Here is a 21,620-nt window from a genome sequence, read left to right as displayed (position 1 = left end):
AAATAATGCAGCAAAAATAAAATACATACCTCATAAACATTTATATATCTGTTTAGTGATAACAAAAGGTAATCTACTGCAGTATTAAACGTTTTCAATCAAAAGTCATTACATGTACATCACTTGAGAACTGTCATGGCTGCTGAAGAAGACAACTTGTTTTCACGCTGGTGTATTTTTTCTTGTGGCGATTTAATAAAACGTTAGTTTGTTTGCTACGATTAAATATAATTCCTTTCATCACTGAATAAATATTTTTACGATCTTAATTTTGTCCCACCTTATAGTTTTGAGATTTACTATGCATGGATTATATTTTACAAACGATCGATATTTTAGCAGCATTGATAGAATGAACTGTACGGACCGCAAGGGCTGACTTCAGACTACCTATCAAGTGTAGTTAACATGACAACCTTTACATATTTAGAAGAACAGGCTGTCCCTTCTGTATAACGTACTGAAGATCAATAACAATAATTTACATATTTCACCCACTTTTTTTGAAAGTTAAAGAAATTTTGAGAGGTGAATTTAAATATAAACAATAAAATGCTTTCTTTGATGGTTCACGTGGGAAATGCACGGCGCAGGCATTGCAGGGGGTGTTCACCGTATTAATGACAGACCAGGGTCAGAGGTCATTACATGTATTTACATAACAAAGCTATAAACCTACAATAATGCTATTGATTTCACTACACTTCTAAGAAATATAATGTGAATTTTTTGCATGGAATCAAATATTTCTTTGCCCTTAGTTTATGTTTCATATTTACCGCGTTATAAATTTCAGCAGTGAATTGAAGGTAATAGTAAACATGGCGAACAAATTCAAGTTGCAATCATTTAGACACATTTCAAATTGAAAATATCGGTTATATTGACGTCATTTAATTAGTTCGATTTATTTCAAAGTTAAGAAAAAATAATGTTATTGTAATTTTTGGCGGAAAAAGAATGCTTACTTCACTAAGATGTGATTCAAGCTGGAGTTGTAACACCCCCCCCCCCTTTCTCCTCAAAAAAGCATAAAAGAAAGGAAGGATAAAATAAAATCGGGTAGTTACGTTAATATTGCTCCTACGATCATGAGTTTTTTGCCCTCGTTGAGATGGCCAGAGATATAAATAACATATAATAAATGTGTCTTCGAGATGGCAAATGATTACCCACGTGGCCACAATATCACATTTGTATGGATAAACTCAGAAAGATAATACAAATACGTGTAAATTTTCATTGGAAATTTGCTATATATTCTGTTCATATATATTTATGATTTCTTGTTTTCTTATTTCTTATTAGAGAAATTTTAAAATAACAAATATATATCTACTTAGTACTTCTTTTGTCTTCTCTGATTTGAACACCGTGATTTATTTTAATATAGTAGTATAGATAGATACGTTCTGAACTCGTTATTTATCAAGAAAAATAATTTTTCAATTTCAATACACTGAAAACATTTGAACTTTAAATGATGCTACGACTAACTCTCAATAATAGTATTTGCAATTGTAAATTTTCCCACACTCGGCCACAGTGCGGCAGGTTTCAATTATCTGGTTCAGCCTCTCATAAAGACCATGTGATCAGCAATGGAAGGTCCTTTGCAGGATGTGCTGATTGGCTGATAAATACTCACGCTGACGTAGATTTTTAAAATTATCCCGAGGAAACCAAGTTTGATGACGTGGCCTTTATTTTTATACCAATAGCATCTATTCGGCAAACCTCGGATAATTCCCTCGCCTTCATCATGTTTGAGAGACGAATCGGTCGAGGTGTCCCGTTGCTTTTTTGGGAGTTGCTTAAATCATCTTCTCATAGTCAGCGGGTGAGGGGCGCATCAATATGAAAATACAACTGAAAAACAACTACCAAGAGAAATGGGTATTGCATATAAGAAAATAGTTATTCATTGAACTTACTTTGAAGAAATTATAATTCCTGACAATCGCTTTGTAGTCAGCTTTGTTCTGTCATTTTATTTTCGTTATAGGTATGCATTTTCACTTCAATTTTCATGCCGCTTCCGATATGTCATTGTGTTCTTTCATCGTGCATGTATTCTAATTTTAAGACAGGCAATTCGCTCCTAAAATAGCTTAGGTACGCCATTCCTTCAGTTTTTAGAGAAAAGCTGAAGGTATGACAAGGCATAAACACGTTTAACTACTGTAACAGTATACGTAGACAATATGTAATAGTTCAATAAGAACGGAATTAATAAACAGATATATGTTTAAATGGATGATGGTATACAGAGAACTGTATCAAACTGATACAGACAATTGATGTAAATGCAACGTCTAGCTGTTATATTTACGAAAATGTATGTGCATGAATGATTATCACAGCGGGCATTGTGTACTTCCGAATCTCTAATATGTGTTAAGTTCTACAGCTGCAGATAAGATCTCTCCACTAAAGCAGAAGTGACCTACTACATGGACAAACTTCTGATTTAGCAGCCTTTTACTTTTGTGCCCAGAATGATAATTAATGATAGTATACACAGGATTGATTTTTCTAGATGCGTTATTTATGAAGCTTGCTCACTGCTTTCTTTTTTTTCAGGAATGTTGTATATGTACATGTATATACTAATTATAATTGCCGCAATAATTATAGTTGACTGTTGAAAGTGCAGGATTCGGAGTGGATCCAGATTTTTGCAAATTGTGGGCACGTTAAATATTTTGGGAGTGGAGTGGGGTAAAGATGTGACCCATTTCCCTCTAACACAAAATCGTGTACCGGTACTTTGTACTTATATGGGGAACAAAGACCAATATGTTGCTTTGCATAGGCGTCGGAAGCAAATTGAAAGTGGGGGGGGGGGCTAATTGAAAGTGGGGGGGGGGCTAAACCAACGAAAAAAGGTAAGCCCCAATTTTCAATGCCTATATTATGTCTATCTTTGAAAAAAAGTGGGGGGGGGGCTAAGCCCCCCTTAGCCCCCCCCCCCCCGGTTCCGACGCCTATGCTTTGTGGTTAATATACATCTATAATGACATTTTAAATTCGCTGCAATCTTAATAAGATTTTAGAGAAATCAGTACCAAAAATATATAATGATACATTTCAAAATGAATTATGCCAGGCAATAAGGCTTAATTTGTCATAAACAAACGAAGTCTATTTTTAAATACACTGTTACATTATATATCATCATTATATGTCTGAATACAAATTTTGTTCCTCAGGCTCTTTCTCTTTTGCTCAGAAGCAACTTCATAAAAAACCCATTAAAATTATTTCTTAAAAACAGGGAAAAAATGATTTCGCTGAATCCAGACATTAAAACCATTATTCACATGTTTGACAACACTATTAAAACCTATTTCATTGTATGTATCAGATAACGAAATTTTGGGATTTAATCCATTAACAAAAAAAAAAAAAAATTGCATTCCTGGTTGAACTATTGACAGAATCTGAATCTCAAACTGAATCTGTGACAAACTTCATCTGAAATTTTGTAAATTGATACTTTGTGTGCATAAAACTGAAACTAATTTTGCTGTAGTATTTGAATTGGGTAGATTTCCTCTTCATGTTGACATTATATTATCAATGATAAATTATTGGTATAGGCTTCAAAATCTAGGTCAGTCTTTTCCACTTTTACAAGATGCATATTGTGAATCCAAGTCACTATTTGAGGAAATCTTTCTTCTTGGTATAGCTCCAGTAATTTTCTTATCAACAGTATAGATGGTATTCATGATATAACTTCAATTATTACATCATATGGAGAAATGCTCTCCACTTAATACGTGAATTAATGGTGACGTGACCGTTTGAGGATATTCTCATCATGTTATGTCCATTATGTTGTTCCATAATAGTATTTCCCCAGGCCAAAACAATAGCATTTTTCCCACTGGTGTCGTCCAATTTTTCTAAATTCTATCTATTATGTGATTTTCAACTTCAAAAAGAACCATTTTAGGAACTGAAAGTACAAGTTCCATACCATCACGTAAGTGAGGACGAAATCTGGTAAAATGGTAAATCTTTCTAATTTTATACTTGATAAAGACCTTTTAAGCTCTTTTACCACATTTTTCTGTATCACTGTAATGAAGCTTCGCTTCAGATATTCATACTTAGAAGGAACCATCAACTTTTCGTCATTTTGTAACAAAAAAAGTGCATTCCGATCCAGGACACATTAAAAGATATAACCAAATAAGGAAGAAATTATTTCGAGTCGATATTTTTTAATCTTTTTTTTCCGTATATAATGCATTGAGCAAAAATCTGCCATACTAAAAACAATATGGCCACTATGCAAATTAGCAAAACGTACACAATTTCTCCATATGTTTGTTTGTTTGTAGTTTAACGTCCCTCTCAAGAATTTTTCACTCATATGGAGACGCCACCACTTGCCGATGGATGGCCGCAAATTTAGACCTATACTCAGCACTAAGGGCCATTGAGCAATGAGGGATCTTTTTCGTGCCTACACCTACTGCCTTAGGGACCTCTTTTTATACAGTCTCATCAGAAGGACCGGTCTCCACGTCCCACAGTGGATTCGAGCTCCTTACTCCGCTACTCTAGAGCAGATGCTCTAACCACTGCGTCACACGGGCGACTTCTCCATATGTAAATTCAAAAATGCACTTAAAAATTGATTATTCATATATTGTATAAAGGAATGGAATTCACAACTTGTATCAAATTCTGACGAAAAGCTTAGTTGCTACAGCACTTTTAAACGAACTTTTGGTCAGGAAAAATACCTTAAATAACTGGAAAAAATTTCAGCAGAGGAGAAAATCTAACACGTTGTCACATATCGTTTTAAAGTTATTGTCAAATTAGAATAAACCCTACCTTTTTGACTGTGTAGAATCGTGATATCCTCTTAGTCATTTGCTTTTCATATACCAAATTATGAATCATTAATGTTGTACATAATTTGAAAAGTTGTGAACAAGATTACATAATATGAATTTTATTGAAACCGTCATTAAAATCAACTCCCATCAGTACTTTCAGTACTTTGATTCTTTGATAAATATCGTTCCTTTCAACATTTTATCCTTCAAAGGAATCGCATCGCAGTATCATCTGATTTAAGCCTTCTGCAACTAGTACATTCCCGGTATCCTTATATAAGTAAAATATAATGAACGTTTTGAAACAATAATAATTTCCATATGATCTCATGAAAGATCGAGTTTCTGTTAAAGAGCTTTTGCTGTCCCAAATCTCGAACTCGGCTGATTGTATTTGGTAAGCTGCATTTTGTTCTGAATAACAAATCTGGTTGAAGAAGATACTGAATATTATCCATGAGGATTTTGCATTCTCTTTAGCGAAAGGCGCAAGCGAACTTTAACCAAGTTTATCTATCCTACACATTCCTATTTGTTATTATTATAAGTTTACATGTATATCATACAAATTTCATATTGTTTAAAGATGCTCATAAGACTCAGGATAGAACCATGCAGTGTGCTTCCATTATTAATAGGCAAATGAAGGAAATTCCATAGCACTACCAACCAGTCTTTCAGTCACGAATGTAATGTATAGACCGAAAATTGTTCACAAATTGGTGGTACATGTATAATGAAGTTATATTTACGCAAAGATGTGTCAGATATATTTTCTTCAAAATACCGCCATCAGCTGGAAATGTTACTGGGAAGGTAAAGAGTTACCATTTATCTCACCCCATTTGACTTCGCCAGTTTTCCTCAGAAAAAAATATATAACGATATTTCATGTAAATCATTGGAATTCTTTCCGACACTTTATCAATTCAAGAGTCTCTTATGAATAATGCACATAAGTCAACTAACAATGTCTTTTTAAACTTTCTAAACTGAATCAATTTTTTCATTCTTTAATATATATATATATATATATATATATATATATATATATATATATATATATATATATATATATATATATATATATATATATATATATATATATATATATATATATACAAACAAATATATATATACAGAATATATACAGAACATATATACACAGAAGATGAGCAGATGAATTTCTTATTATTTGCACTGTTTCTGATGCCGACTTTAATTCAAACTATATGTATAAAAGTTAAAACTAAAGCTAAACAAACAGATCAATAATTGTTGGAAATAAGTTTCCTTCGTAAAAAATCTGAACCTTGCCTCACAACTTGTCAAACTTAAGGTAGCTAACTGCAACGAACGGGAGACTAAGACAACAGGAGGAATTCAGAGAAATCAAAATGAAACAGTGTTGGGGCGAGAGAGAGAGAGAGAGAGAGAGAGAGAGAGAGAGAGAGAGAGAGAGAGAGAGTAAAAGAATTAACGACCCTTAATACACTGCCCAAAAAATTCAAATTCCTTGGTAATTTTTACAGTTAGAGTGATCTGCCCCTAGATCTTATATTGAATTAATCTGTAATTCATCGGCATTTCATCAGGCCAAGATAAATTAATTGAACACTTTATTTGCATGTATTATCCCATTCTAAATAAGCAGCAGTGATCTGTGTTCATCAATGCTATGTTGTCTTTGAAATTGTTCTCCTGAGGGTAAATGACAAGTTTCCTATGTTTAAAATGAAATAGCTAGGCTCAGTACTTACACCTCTATGATTTTCTGAATGTCCAAAAACTTTTGATTAGTGTATAGGGGGTGGCTTTTTCTATCACTAGATTGTTTAATTCAGTTTTGTTTATATATTGATTACATACCGATTCCTTTGAGAAGTATTTATTTATTTTTTTTTTTCATTTCGTCGAACAGATATGTATTTTATCCAAACGACTGTTATGGCCTGTTGCTGGCTATATTGAAGGTAAGGAGTACACAATTTACCCATAGAAAGGCTATGGGTTCCAGGTTAACTGTAATCAAAATACAGAGAGTGGGGGATGGACAGTTAAAAACACTATTTTGACTTCAGCTGTAACAAATACATACCATATAAGCAGAAATTTTAACGATGATTGAAATTTGGCATTTTAAGCGAAGTTATTGAGATTGCTAAAATTAAATATCGCTAAATATTTATTCCCAGATTTGAGATTACTGTTATCTTTCAAGGCATCACAACATCGCTAAAATTACACTTCTCGCTAAAATTAAATAGCGATTTTTAAATAAAGATCGCTTAATTTGCGCCTAGCTAAAAATTCCATTCATATAGCGTATGTTACATGTACATGTATTTACCTTAGCTACTTTGAAATGAGCTATGTGATTCCCCGTTTTCCAGCGCCCGCCCACTTGTGTGTCTATCCGTCTGTCTAATTGCTAGTGTATAAACTTTTCACAACCAATTTCAAGTTAAGTCATGGGCATACTTGCATTTATAAATGGGATTCAAAATTGTTTAAAATTGTTTTAATTTATGGATTTGCTTTTCCAAGCTGGAAATAAGCAAGAAAAAGAAAAAAAAATGAATCGGCTATTTAAAAAGCTCATCCCACGAACGATGCGTAAGAAAAAATACTTCGAATATGTAAAGGTTATAGGCCGAAAACTGTCCATTCTGTGAGAAGAAAGAAATGTTGGAGGGTCGTTAGGCCCGACAAAAGTTCTTTAATCTGACAGAATGGACAGTTTTCGGCCTATAATCTACTTAAAACATTTACTCTATTGTGTTCATAATGTACTCTCATAGAATTGTTTCTCATCCATTGTATTAGTAAGCATTGGCTACTTATTTCACTGCATCAGGTAAAGGTTGTTGACAATCAAAAGAAACTAACATTCATTGTAATTGTTTACTTAGTGGACAGTTACAGGTAAGTATTATTTTTTAAGTAACTGTAATAGGATGTCTTCTTCTATTTTTGATGCAAAAAAATTCAGATATGATGACCAATCTATTAAGGATATAAGAAGTCATTCTCAAGTGATATTTTGGATTTTGAGCTTATGATTGTCAAAAAAAAAAAAAAAAAAAAAAAAGAACTTTGAACTCAAAGTGGACGTTTTTAAAAATATTTCTCAACTTTTGGTCAAGGCTATTCTAGGATGCAGAAAAACAAGGGGAACGTAGGAAGACTTCCGTAATGAAATCAACAATATTTTTAAAGACGATTTAGAAGAGACTTATCGCAGAAAACGGAGAAATGTATATGGGCAGTGACTGTGATCTTTAACTGACAAAGGGAATATTACACAGTACCCAATGTTGATGTTTTTCATGCTTAAGGTCATCAAGATGTTGCGTGATAAAAAAAATCAGCAAAATTATAAGCTTTTTCATCGCTGAAGTGAGAAACGAATCGGGCAAAAACTATTGACAAGACATTTTTTATATAAAATTTGGAGACATCTCCTTCAAATTTCAGTTTTGACATTCATTGTGTTTTGGAATATATATTTCATCATTTATTGGAACAAAGTTTCAGTTTTTGTTTCTGTGACGTGGAATATTTATTTCATAACATTGTGAAACATGTTGGGTTCATTACTTTAAAAAATGTATTTGTGTCTTTGTTGTTTGTTCTTTATCCAATAACTTACCTGTAGCCGTCCAATACTGTCCATTATTTTAATAATGGACAGAATTTTTAACTCATTGGACACTTACAGGTAACTTACTGGACTGTTTTTGGGCCTTTAAAGAAATATAAAGTATTAAAAGAACAAATTAATGTTTAAGCCAAATTAAAATATGTTTTTTTTTATAAATACTTTTCAGTAATATGTATATTTTTAAAGCTTTATTTTGTTGATATAATAAACTAGTATAGTTCTCTTATACCAGACAGAGCGTATGTGTTTCACAGAGGTCCGGAATGAGTTCATATTTATTAATACTTTTTAACATTCAAATTAAGAAATTCAATGTAACATTGTATAAATATGTGTAGGAGCACTACTGAGCAGTGTGACCAGGGCTATCCATTCTGCCATCTCCTTTAATTAAATTACAAAAAATAAATCATATGAAAAAAATTAGTTATAAACACATGTATGTAATGAATTAAAACATTATCTAAATAAGGCAATGTATTGTCTCATAAACTTTGTCTTGCTCATTTTTATCCAACAAACATTCTTACTATTGAAAGTATTCATTCAAAGGCTGGCCCCCTTTTGTTGAAATATAGTTAAATCATGATTATCTGGTAATTATTTAGTAAAATTGTAATCTACCCTCCTCCAGGCACCTAACGAATAGGATCTTGGAGTTTGGACAATTACCCTTTTTGTCAAAGTTTTTCAGCTAATTTAGTTATTTTTTTTCTGGCTGTCCCCCTCTTTTCAAAATCGATTCTAAGTGCCAGAACGTACGATCGTAAGGTTTACACATTCGGAATGGCACGCAAAGGTTGATCAAACATAAAACTGATTCTGTTCTTAACCTAAACCGCTAAAAGCCCATCTATCACTTCCAATGAATTTTTCCTGTCCACCAAACGGTAGCAATACTGATCAACATGCTGACAATGACAGCGGCTCCAACCTTTGTACTTCACTAAGATGCTGAGTTGTTTGAAGGACTTCAGTCTTCTAAAAAGAGACATAATTATTCAGTTTGAATCAGAAAAAAATTAATTATTTTGAGAACGTCACAAATATGAGTTTCGTCAAATTAAGAAAAAAGTCAGCTGATAAAAGTTGATGTATTGAGTTCATTTTTTAGTGTTTTCATGCATTGCATATTACTTTTAATTGTGTCCAATTATTAGCTAACATGTTCTTTTATTCTTATGAAGAAGAATGTATTCAAATATTTCTACATGACAAAAGGTTAAATGTCTTTAACAGATACCCGATTATAATACAACATTGTAAATGATCCATAGAAGTATAATTCTAAAGGTACTGTGAGCGATATTATAAATACCCCCGCAACCTTTCTTTTTTAAAATTTGCCCATTCAAATTTTGTAAATGTGACCTTGAACTTGCCAAAAAGACCTTTTTTAAAAATATGACATATCCTCTGGTCATAAGTCATCTTTTAGTGAAATTTGAACATCCAATGTTTCTCGGTTAGAAAATTATAGACCTGTCATGAATTTAACACTTTTATACCAATGACCTTGAATTTGCCACAATGAACTTGGTTCAAGGTTACTGCACAAACTCAGGTCATAAACAATCTTTGGTATCGAATATGAGCTTCGAATGATTCTCCATTACAAAGTTGTAGCCTAAACAAGAATTTTTTGCTTTTTATGCCAGTGACTTTGATCTTCCCGAAATGACACTTGGTCAAGGTCATGACACACCCTCAAGTTCATAAATAATCTTTCTACCAAGTATGAGTTTCCAATGATTATTACAAAGTTATAGCCCAGACATTAATACTATACTTTTACTGTCATTGATGTTGAACTTGCCAAAATGACCTTGTACAAGACCAAGACATACTCTGGGGTCTTAATCGCTGGGTCAAGTATAAGCTTCAAATGATTATCCAGTAATAAGTTACTGGATAGGATTGCACAAACAGATGGACAAGGTAATACCTTGTAGTCTGACAAGAGGCCAAAGGGTCTTGAATCGCTTCTTCTGATAAATTGTTCAAACAACCACTTCTGTTTGAAGCCTTTAAGTATCCAATATATTTGGATAAAGCCTTAATTCAAAAAAGGTCATTGTGACCTACATTTTGGTTAAAATACTCAGAGAACCCAAGATAACTGAAAAAGTTTGGTGATATGAGGCCCCTTATTATCTTATATATCCAGATAAAGCCATGAAATTTCAAAAGTAGGTGATGGTGATCTACATTTTCGTGAACATATCCCGAGGACCCAAAAATGCATCAACTGACAACGTTTAATGATTTTAAGTCTTTTATTAGAAATATTTAAAAATTTGCCTTAAGAAATTCAAAAGTAGGTCACTGTGACCAACTTTTAAGTTGACACACTCTGAGGCTTCAAAAATCATCAACTGGCAAAATCTGATGATTGAAAGCCAATTAGTATCTGAAATATTTGAATAAAGCTGTGACGTACTTTTTAATAAATATGTTTAAAGTCCCCATGATGCATCAATTTACGAGATTTGATGATTCTTAACCTCTTAGTATACGTATTTGAAATAATGACCTTAAATGTTTTGAAAATGATTAGCCATAATACATAAACTGAAAAGTGTTAATGATCATAGGTTTCATAATTTCCAAGATATGCATCAAAATGAATTGAAAATGAAAACATGCAGAATTCAAAAAGAAGGTCACTGTGACATACTTTTGAGTCAATATGATATGAGGTCCTAAGATGCATCAACTGACAAGATTTGATGGTCCTGGTCCTTATAGTAAGCAAAATATCAAAGTTTTAATGAAACATCAGTTTTGGTCAACTTTAAAGTGACCTTAACACAACGCCTTTTACACCACGGTGATGCTTAAACAATTTTTAATCTACAACATCTCATCCTTGTGTGTAAGTTTAGTGATAATCTGCCCAGTGGCTCTTGAGAAGATGGTTTTTCAGCCACCAGTACTTTTGCTTTTATTTTCCTAATTATCTCCCCTTGTTTAAGGGCCATATCACTGGTTTAAGTACAAAGGAGAGCCCTTTGGCCAAGGATACTCAGTTATGAATTTGACAAAAACTGGCCAAGGGGTTCTTGAGATATAGCCAATATTCTAAAAAGATTACACACACCGCACAAATGGCCGAAGCATTAGCTCTAGCTCTTTAAGCTTTTGGCTCAGAAGAGCTAAAAATTATAAGAACCTCATCCTTGCACCAGAGGCCCTACTCCCAGGGGCCGAGAAATTCACATTTTTGGAAGTGGCACCCTTGCTCAATATAAATATGTACTAAGTATATTTGTGAAATACCCAGGGACAGAAAAGAAGCTTTTCAAAGAAATAATGCTTTTTCACGATATATTCAACAGAGCCCCACCCTAACACCAAAACTCCTGACCCAGGGCTATGAATTTCATAATTCTGGAAGAAGCTTCCTTGCTTAACTTTGCAATTAATTTGTCTGCTAAATACCCTGGGGCAAAACGAAGATATTTAAAGAATTTATGCGTTTTCAGTACCTGATCTATAGAGCCGTGCCCTACCACAAGAACCCCTGACCCAGGGGCCATGAAAATAACAAATTTGGAAGAGTCAAACCTGCTTATCATTACCCTGGGGCAAAACGAAGATATTTAAAGAATTTATGCGTTTTCAGTACCTGATCTATAGAGCCGTGCCCTACCACAAGAACCCCTGACCCAGGGGCCATGAAAATAACAAATTTGGAAGAGTCAAACCTGCTTATCATTTTCATGCACATAGTTTTTCTACTAAATACCCAGGAACAGAGAAGAGGGTTTTCAAAGAATTAATGCATTTTACTATATTATCAGTGGAGCCCTACCCTAAAACCAGAGCCCCTGACCCAGGGACCATGAAATTCATAATTTTGGAAGAGGCACCCTTACTCATCATAAATATACACTTACTTTGTTTGCTTAATACCCGGGAACAGAAAAGAAGATTTTGAAAGAAATAATGCACTTATACTATACAATCAATAGAGTCTCCCCCCACCAACATCAGATCCCTGACCCAGGGGCAACAAATTTCACAATTTTAAAAGAAGCACTCTTGCTTACCACGGCTAAGCACTTAGTTTATTTGTTTAATACACGGGAGCAGAGAAGAAGATTTTCAAAGAATTGATGCATTTTCACCATATAATCAATAAAAAATAGAGCCCCGCCATAACACCAGAACCCTTGACCAAGGGGGGGGGGGCAGGGACCATGAAATTCACAATTATTGTACCCCTTTACCCGTTGATGGTATGTGCCAAAATTGGTTGAAATTGTTTCAGAAGTTTAAGAGAAGAAGCTGAAAATGTTAAATAAATTGACGACCGAAGCACGTCACACGACGGACAAAAACAGATAGCAACGATGGCCTTGTTAAAAATTCTCATATACACTTTATCGTTAAATCGAATGTTGACATCTTTCATGCGAACTATTAAGTCATAATTTTCATATTTAATTGTCTACGGATTTTTCCATTTACCTGACAAAGAGTACATGATGGGTGTGACCGTTGACGCTTACTCCTACTAGCTAAATTATCCCACCTCTAGAATTTGGGTGGTTCCGTGTATTATACACTGTTTACTTTGTTTTGTTTGTAGGTGTTTCTGAGATCGATCAACATTGGTATCTTCACCTTTCTTATTGATTATGAATATTTTTCGTCTTCATCTTTCATACTAAAATGAGATTAATAAACAGCTAAATTCTCTGTCATATAAATATATGAAAAGTCCTTATGGATCAGGTTGCGATTTCTGTTAAAAATTACTTCTGAATAACCATGGACCCCAAAAACTTGAAAACCACAATAGTTTGCATTTGGATCTTACTAAAACGTGGAACGGAAAAGGGAGGGAACGGAAAGCAAGATGAAAAGAATATCAATTAGGCATATGATCAGACTGTAATAATGTGTTTCAAATGCATTCTTTGAAGAAGCTGTACTCTTATATAGAAATTCAATTGCACACATGTTGAATGATTCTTTCTAAACACTTCCCAGTTTTGCACTCTGAAGATTTAGGGTGCATTTTCACTCTATATTTAAAATACATCGTATTTTATTAATACTCTGATTAAACATTTTTGAGGGAAATAAAAGAAAAACTGGAAATTGTTAAGAGTTGAGGTCCAATGAAGGATAAATATCAGTATCTATTATACTTAATTTACAACTTGAGAAGCTACGCTTTTTTAAACAAGCATATATGCATGTTTAATCTAAAATATTGAAGATACCTTATTTTATGGGACTTCGCTCGGCAATATTCGCTTCTGTTAAAACAGTTCATTTCCATCCAAAATCTGATATGCAGGTGTACCATATCTACTTGCCATTTCATACCAATTCTTGTCAAAAAAGCTCTACGATTCATTCAATCGTTTCTTTCGCTTTATTTCAGAATATTTTTTCATTTCATTTCGACAAAATTTGCATGCAGATGATGTTAAATATCACCAGTGCACCTCCAACATTAAGCTATAGCAGCACCATAACTACCTACGTTTTTGGCAGGGAACACCTGACACTCTTGTACATTGACAGTCGATAAAAAAAGAAGTTTCTTCGCAAACATCAGTTTATTTTTGATCGATAAATGATAATTTTATCATTTGATATTCAGTTTAGCCATTTTTTCACTATATTAAGCTACTTTCCTTTTCCACGTTTTAGTAACACGTTAATGCACCCTTTGTAGTACCTTTCATGAATGTGAATGCTCAGTTGACAAAAAGCAATACGTGTATCAGCCAACTAAGAGGTTTCGATATATTTGAACCATTTTTCTGTTTTTTTAATCTAGAATTTGAAAGATAATATAGTATTACAGCCTACAATGTAAGTATATATGTTTTATTCCATTTAGACACATTTCAATATGTATCTTACCGTGCATTTAACTGTAAAGTTAAGTTAAAAAAAATTAAACATTCTATTACTGCGTAAATTTAAATTCTTGTCCTTCATTGTTTGCTTTATTTGTACTAGCGTTGTTTTGGAAAAATATTCTTACTTCCAGAACTATTGTTTTGTTCATCTTTTTTGAATGTGAATTTATTTGGCGGAAGGATTGTTTACTGAAAATGTTCAAAAATATTCTTTTCTAGATTCTGTTCAATAGACATCTATACAGAGATATGTCTTCACTTTTTAAGTTTAAGAAAGTCAAAATAATACCTGCAAACCTTAAAGAAAGAATTTTGAAGCTCACCCATTCTTCATGTAAAAGGAATATAATTACAGAGTCGGAATATAAATTATTATTAACCGGTATTTCTGGGGTGATAGGTCTGTTATGCATTAATTTGTAACATAACTGGAGAAGTATGTTGTACTATGTTGTACTATGTTGCCAAACAGGCTCTCGGTAGATTGACAAAAAATGAATATACGAATTTTACTCTAATTTTTGCATATACTAAATCTTTGATATATGTACCACCGTTGAATACCAATTTTATCGAAAATAAGAAGATCATATTTAAGATATATAACTTAATTTCAGGTAGGTGTACAGTTTACACTGTACATCCAATTCCCATTCATTTTTAACCCCCCTTAACTTTAAAAAGCTCATAAAATACATCACCTGTCCAGATGAATACACTTTACTATTTTTAGTACGTGTATCACGTGGTTTACATTCTTCTCACATGTAGTAGACCCTACTTTTCAGTTCATTACGATTTTAGCTTCCTTTATATAAGTAGATTATCAAACAATAGATTTGTTAATTGTTGCTTATAATAAAATGATAATCATTTACTTAAACTACATTACCGTATTTTGATAATTAACTGATTGCTTGAGGTGTTCAACTCCCAAGAATACATCTGTACTTTGATTTTCGACTGGTAAACATTGTCACGTGATATGAAAACATCTTGTCTTGACATGAATATCCCTCTATTGTACAAAGACTCACCCATTCTTTTCAGCTTGTAGGGAGAGGGCTAAAATAGGCTGTGCCTGCTGCCCAGTCCTATTCATTGCTGTGAATAAAATATTGTTTAAATTAAATTCTTTTCAGCTTTATTCATTGAACAACAAATGGTCGCAAACTAGGGTCAAAAACAAATAAAACAAAAAAACCAAAAAAAACAAAAACAAAACAAAAAACAAAACAAAAAACAAAAAACAAAACAAAAAAAAAACAAAAAAACAAACAAAAACAAAAACAAAAACAAAAAACAAAACAAAAAAAAAAAAAAAAAAAAAAAAAAAAAAAGAAAACAAAACAAAAAAAAAAAAAACAAAACAAAAAAAAAAAAAAAAAACACACAAAAAAAAACCCCAAAAAAAAAACCAAAAAAAAAAAAAAAAAAAAAAAAACCAAAAAAAAAAAAACCAAAAAAAAAAAAAAAAAAAAAACCAAAAAAAAAAAAAAAACCAAAAAAAAAAAAAAAAAAAAAACCAAAAAAAAAAAAAAAAAAAAAAAAAAAAAAAAAAAACCAAAAAAAAAAAAAAAACACACACAAAAAACGATAAAGCAATTTTCTTATAACTATTAATCCAATCTATTGAGAACTGTTCATAGGCGTCATTTTTATTTACTCTTGTTTGAAAACAAACTATTAAGATCATTGTAGGTTTATGAGAATTTGTGGTAGAAAAAAGGAGCCTCTGACATAAGTTATGACAATTCATCCTTTAAAAAAGGATGTGGAAGAAAGTGCCAAAATGCTGAAATAATAGCGAATGGTAAAATCTACGGAAAACTTATGCTGAGAGCAAAGTTATCTAGCTGAGTTATTTTTGCAGAATAAAGATGATACCAACAGTTCCCTGGAAGCTGAAAATGGCTGCCTGAATTACTTTCTCGCGATAACCATCGAAAAGTTCATAACGAAAAACAAAACTTTAATCGAAATAGCTTAAGATTGGATATAAAGCTCTTCGATAATACTCCCTAGCGTACTCGGCGAACACATTTTCCTTTGTGTATTAAATAAAAAAAAATCTACAACTCTAAAATGTCATTTTGCAGACTACAAATGACGTCATGATCTTTCAGGAAACTCCTGTAGCCTTTCCTGCAATTGTAACGATTTTTTCCACTTGATTTCTATTTGGTTTTTATATCATGACAAATAAAAAAAATCTGATAAAATGTCCTGAAACTTTGTCGATTCACAAAGTGAATTTCGAAAATAATTTTCGATCGATGCCGGCAAATTCGCAAATCCCGACACGATTTTAGTAACAAAAATGATATACAATACATATACAATCATATTTATTGATGATGCATGTGTTGTTTATGTCAGTAGAATCCATAAACTTCTTTTTAAAATCATTTCAAGTAAATCTTTGCTATGCTTTAGACATAATAATGCTATGTGCAGAAAAACACTGGAAGTTTTAGGATTTTTTCACGTGGAGTGATAAAAAATTCTTTGAACAATGTGTAGAATTCCTCCATTCGAAAACGTTGCCATTAGAGTTCACTTCGTAATGGAAATGAAACTAAATATGACGACCGTGTGACGTCACAGTCTTGACCGAGTACTCCTGACGTTAAATTTTCCAACTGTAACGTAGTAACGTGCATTTTGAAAAGGCTAAGTTTGAAAAGATTACAAATACGTTTTATATCACAATATTTGCTGGTTTAACCTAAGCTAACTCAATGAAAACCTGTACTTAAATATTTTGAAAAAAAATTAAAGGTTGAAGAAAGAGCGTTAGAAGAATGCAGTAAATCTACATGTATTTCATAATGTATATAACTTGACTTAATATATGGAATAAATTTAACATATGAATTCCTAAAATTCTTTTTTATTTTACAGATCTTTTCCCTAAAATGCCTCTCCTACATTTCCTTAAAAAATGGGACAGTAACAACCATTCAGTCCGGTCTAACATGATTAACGTCACTGAAGAACCCGAATTTTATGAAAAGAACATTCGAGGGCTGAACGAGAAGATTGATTCTCTGAGTGATTCAGTGACAAGTATTACAATACTTGTAGTAGTACTTATCATACTAACTATCATATTAGTACTACTAATTACTGTATTAATCGTTTTCATCAGAAAAATGAAAATGAGCAACAACGGCCAGAAGAACCAAAACGGTGATTATAATTCACGGGATCTTCAAATTATGACACATCAAACCATTTTTAAAGAAACTGATCGACCTTCTACTGGTTTTGATAGTTCAGAAGGTGATGTTGAAACCAGGAAAGGGGAGGCAGATACCAATGTTATACCTCTACTTTCGACGGAAACAAAAATTGAAATTCCATGATTAAATTTAAAAAAAATCAAGAAGCACTCTGGATATTTTATAACTCACACCATCGACTTCAATTTAAGTAAATACCATTCCTATCAAAGAAAAATTGTTTCAAAATAGATAATATAAAATTATGCATTTAAAATGTAAAAGGGGGGGGGGGGGTGGGGGTATCTAGGGAACAAGAATGTATGACTTGTCAATGGTATGCTTAAGGCAACCGTACAGGAAGAATACCAATACTGCAATGATTTCTTATATCTGTTTTTTAAATCATTTTTTTAATTTTGTAATATACTCAATAAAATAGTCATTAAAATAATTGATCTATTTTGCATTTAACTATTTAGTGAAAAAATCTTATGACTTACATGTATAAAACGATATAGGTTGATTAAATGCAAAATTATAACAAATGAAAAATATTTTCTACAAATTAATATATTATTGGTAATGGGTAAAAGACATGAAAAAATATATAACTATTTATCTCTTTGAAATAAATAAATTGAATGAAGTAGAATTAAAGAAAATAAATACGAGGGTTGTCCCAAAATTCCGTAGACAAGTGTTATTCTGAAGGAACTTGGTGTCATATATGAATGAAACTTTGTACATGGATTAAACCAACAATAACTGATAAATTTATGGACAAATATTGAGTAATTATACAGATTAACCCTTTTTAAATGAAATATTTCATTGTCTGGTGTAGGAAGGCGGCGCAGTACCAACAACTTGCAATGAAAAATCGGTATACAATGTTTAAAATCATACTAAAAAGTATTTACTTCTAAGAATTTCGAAAATAAAAATAAAAAAAATCTTAATATTGCATTGTTAATAACCTTTCCTCAAATTTTGGTGTATACATTTTAATTAATATGAATTTTATAACATTTAATATCCACCAGTTTGAAATCTGACGTGTTAAAAAATGGCGGCTGTTTTGACAAAGGCGGCGCACTGGACTGTGATCAATTGTTCTGATCTTTAATTCACTCCTACAGAAACGCTTAAGTCATAAATGTTTGTTGCACCTGGAAATATTTTCTGGTCCTTAGTAAATGAAAATGAATGAAACAGTTTTCTAAGTATGTTAAGGAGGGAAACTAAAAAGAGAGACCGGTTGAAGAATCGGGCAAGAGTGACACTTTACAACTCCTTTAGACAAATGATATACCCGTAGAAACATGAGTTTTTCAAAATATTATTTTTTGATGCAGGTACATGTACATACTTTGTTCACACATTTTCATGTTAAATCATTTCATAATGATTAACATAATCCACATTTATATCTATAATCTTCATGATGAATTATAGAATTTCATTCTGGTAATAAATGTATTCTCCCCACAAATCTGAACCGGTGACCTTTTAACTTTTTTGAGGAACGATAGCACTATAATTCTTATTACTCGAATTGTTTTCATGTAATCTTGTTAAAACTCCGTAAATTATCAGTCAACAACACACTTTATCCACCCAGAAAATTTTATAAAGATATATTTATTTCTGGAAAAGATATGAGACCAGTCTACGGAATTTTGGGACAACCCTCGTAAATAAAAAAAAAAGCTCGGACTAATGCAAAGTAAACAATATCTACGGAGACCGTTTCAGATGTTCCCCAAACCTCCTCCTTATACGGATCCATTTCCTATAAGCTTAATCAAATTAAGTAAAATCTTGGTATAATAAACTTTTACAACTTATTTTCCGAAGTCTTTTGAAAAAATAACAATGCACATATAGCACAATGATCACAAGCATATCATAATTAAGTACACGTGCATGCACATCATTTCGAAAATTACCATCTCATAGAATGTAATAATAAAGTGCTCCATTTTAGATAAAAAAGAATTCACCGAAAACATAGAAAGTTACAGCAGCATGAATATTAAACAATCAGAAATCAGCACACGTGCATCCATGTCCTCCTATTCGTTTCTGATGATTGAATAATGCAAGAACTTGTATTATTTACAAATACTCTGAATTTCAACTTCTTTCGTTAACAATTGAGAAATTAATAGATACTAACACTATTAGCTAAATTTCATCATGTTTTGTTGAAAACTAAAGAAGATAAAGCCGTTTAAAGTTTCAGCCGATCAAATTCCAGCACTTCCAGCGTGAATTCATGCTAACTTGACCATGTCATCTTGTCTACGCTGTAATTATATCTTCATACATTTTGAGTTCCAAAGCATTTCATCAAAAAAAAAAAAGAAAAAAAAAAGACAATATTAAGTATATCAGTCATTTTATGTGCATGCACGTGCACGCAAAATGACCTTGGTTTCGCAAATCTATACAACATGCCTATTTATAAAGGTTTCACCTTAATCGCATGAGTAGTTTCCGAGATCACTCAGAAAAAAAAATAAGAAGAAACAGGGTAAAAACAATTTTCCCAAAATTCTTTTGGGGAACATAATAACAACAAGATGAGATCTCGTTGCGTGTAGGTCTTCCGTCTGGTGGGATAAGATCTTGAGTGAGATAATTTATTAGATAATATAAGGAAGAACAACTATAGAAGAAAGAAGTATGCACATGAATTCTACAGAATATGTTTAGAAACACATAAAAAAAACTGCGATGTATCAATTTCAAACATCTTGCGTTTCTTTTTCATGCACCGGAAGTAAAACTTCTCATTCAACGTTCAGGAATCATCCCTGAATGTTTCGAAGAAAAAACTAATTTTACGGTTTGTAAGAAACAACTTCCGGTGAAAAATAATATGATTTGAAACACCCTATTTTGCACTATTAGAAACATTCCCCAAACGCGGATTTTAAAACTACTTCCAGTGAACAACGTACGTGACAGCAACAAAAACTGACCCCCTATGTTACAACTTTGAGTCACGATCTATCATCCTTTAAAAAATCAAGACTAAACTGTAAATCTTTTTTTTTAAAAAAAAAAAAGGTGGACAAAATCTCATTTCGAAAACAGCGCGATCGGAAGTGAATTTAAGAAAAAAAAATAAAACAATAAAAAAAAAAAAAAAAAAAAAAATAAATAAATAAAAATAAGCAAAACAATCGGTTTGTTTATATTACGATGTATCTCTCCTGTAAAATTCATGTTCATCGAATCGTTTCCGAGGAACTGCGTGAAAAAAATTGGTAAGAAAATAAGAACAATACTAATAAGAAAAAGAAAAGATAAAAAAACAGTAACAGAATAACAAGAAGGAGAAGAAGAAGAAACAGAGTTAAAGCAATGTGTTCCCAAACTTCGTTTAAGGAAAATAATAAGAAACAAAGTAAAAAGTAAATAATACTAGAAGTTTAAAAAGATGTTACTTAGGTAAAACAGAAAGAAAAAATACCTTTCTTCTTTGAATTGTCTTCTCAAGGTTATTTGTAGGACATCTACAATGTAATAAACACTTTTGTCTCAGGAGTATCTGTGCAAGGTTATTTTCAGGACAACTGCAATATGGAAACACATCCAACTTTATAAGGCGTTAAAGTGAAAATAATACCATGGACTTATTAGTCGTTTAAAGCCAGCATTGAAATAAGATATTAAATTGAATAACGTTAGCTTTAAAACCCACTGTGTTTTTTTATCAGCCGCAAGAAGGCGGGCGATTAAATGTCACCCTTAAATGATTAAATCAGTATATGTTTTGGAAATTCGTGCTATTTATTTTCATACTGTAGAATACATTTATAATATTCTATTCATTAAAGCAATCAAATAACATCTTTTTAAGTAGTCTGATCCTTGGGTTCTGAAAGGAGTCGAGTAATAGAAATTGCTCAAAAAATGTCTCTGAATTCCCAAAGTATGTGTATTTACCTATGGTGTTTTTTTTTTTCAAATTTCA

The 21,620-nt window shown here is 32.1% G+C and overlaps 1 long non-coding RNA gene across 1 annotated transcript; it reads right to left on the bottom strand.

Annotated features, from left to right (window-relative positions):
* Positions 1–8,764: 8,764 nt before the first annotated feature.
* On the bottom strand, positions 8,765–21,203 carry LOC133194573 (uncharacterized). The gene is made up of 3 exons (XR_009722122.1): positions 21,117–21,203; positions 15,446–15,512; positions 8,765–9,504 (listed from the first exon to the last, which is right to left on the bottom strand). It is a non-coding gene; the product is annotated as an uncharacterized LOC133194573 (long non-coding RNA).
* Positions 21,204–21,620: the final 417 nt, after the last annotated feature.

The sequence above is a fragment of the Saccostrea echinata genome, unplaced genomic scaffold, assembly GCF_033153115.1.
Source record: "Saccostrea echinata isolate AGI-Se365-2 ecotype Australia unplaced genomic scaffold, CSIRO_AGI_Sech_v1 ptg000029l, whole genome shotgun sequence".
Classification (NCBI taxonomy): domain Eukaryota; kingdom Metazoa; phylum Mollusca; class Bivalvia; order Ostreida; family Ostreidae; genus Saccostrea; species Saccostrea echinata.
This window is presented reverse-complemented; position numbering and strand designations above follow the sequence as displayed.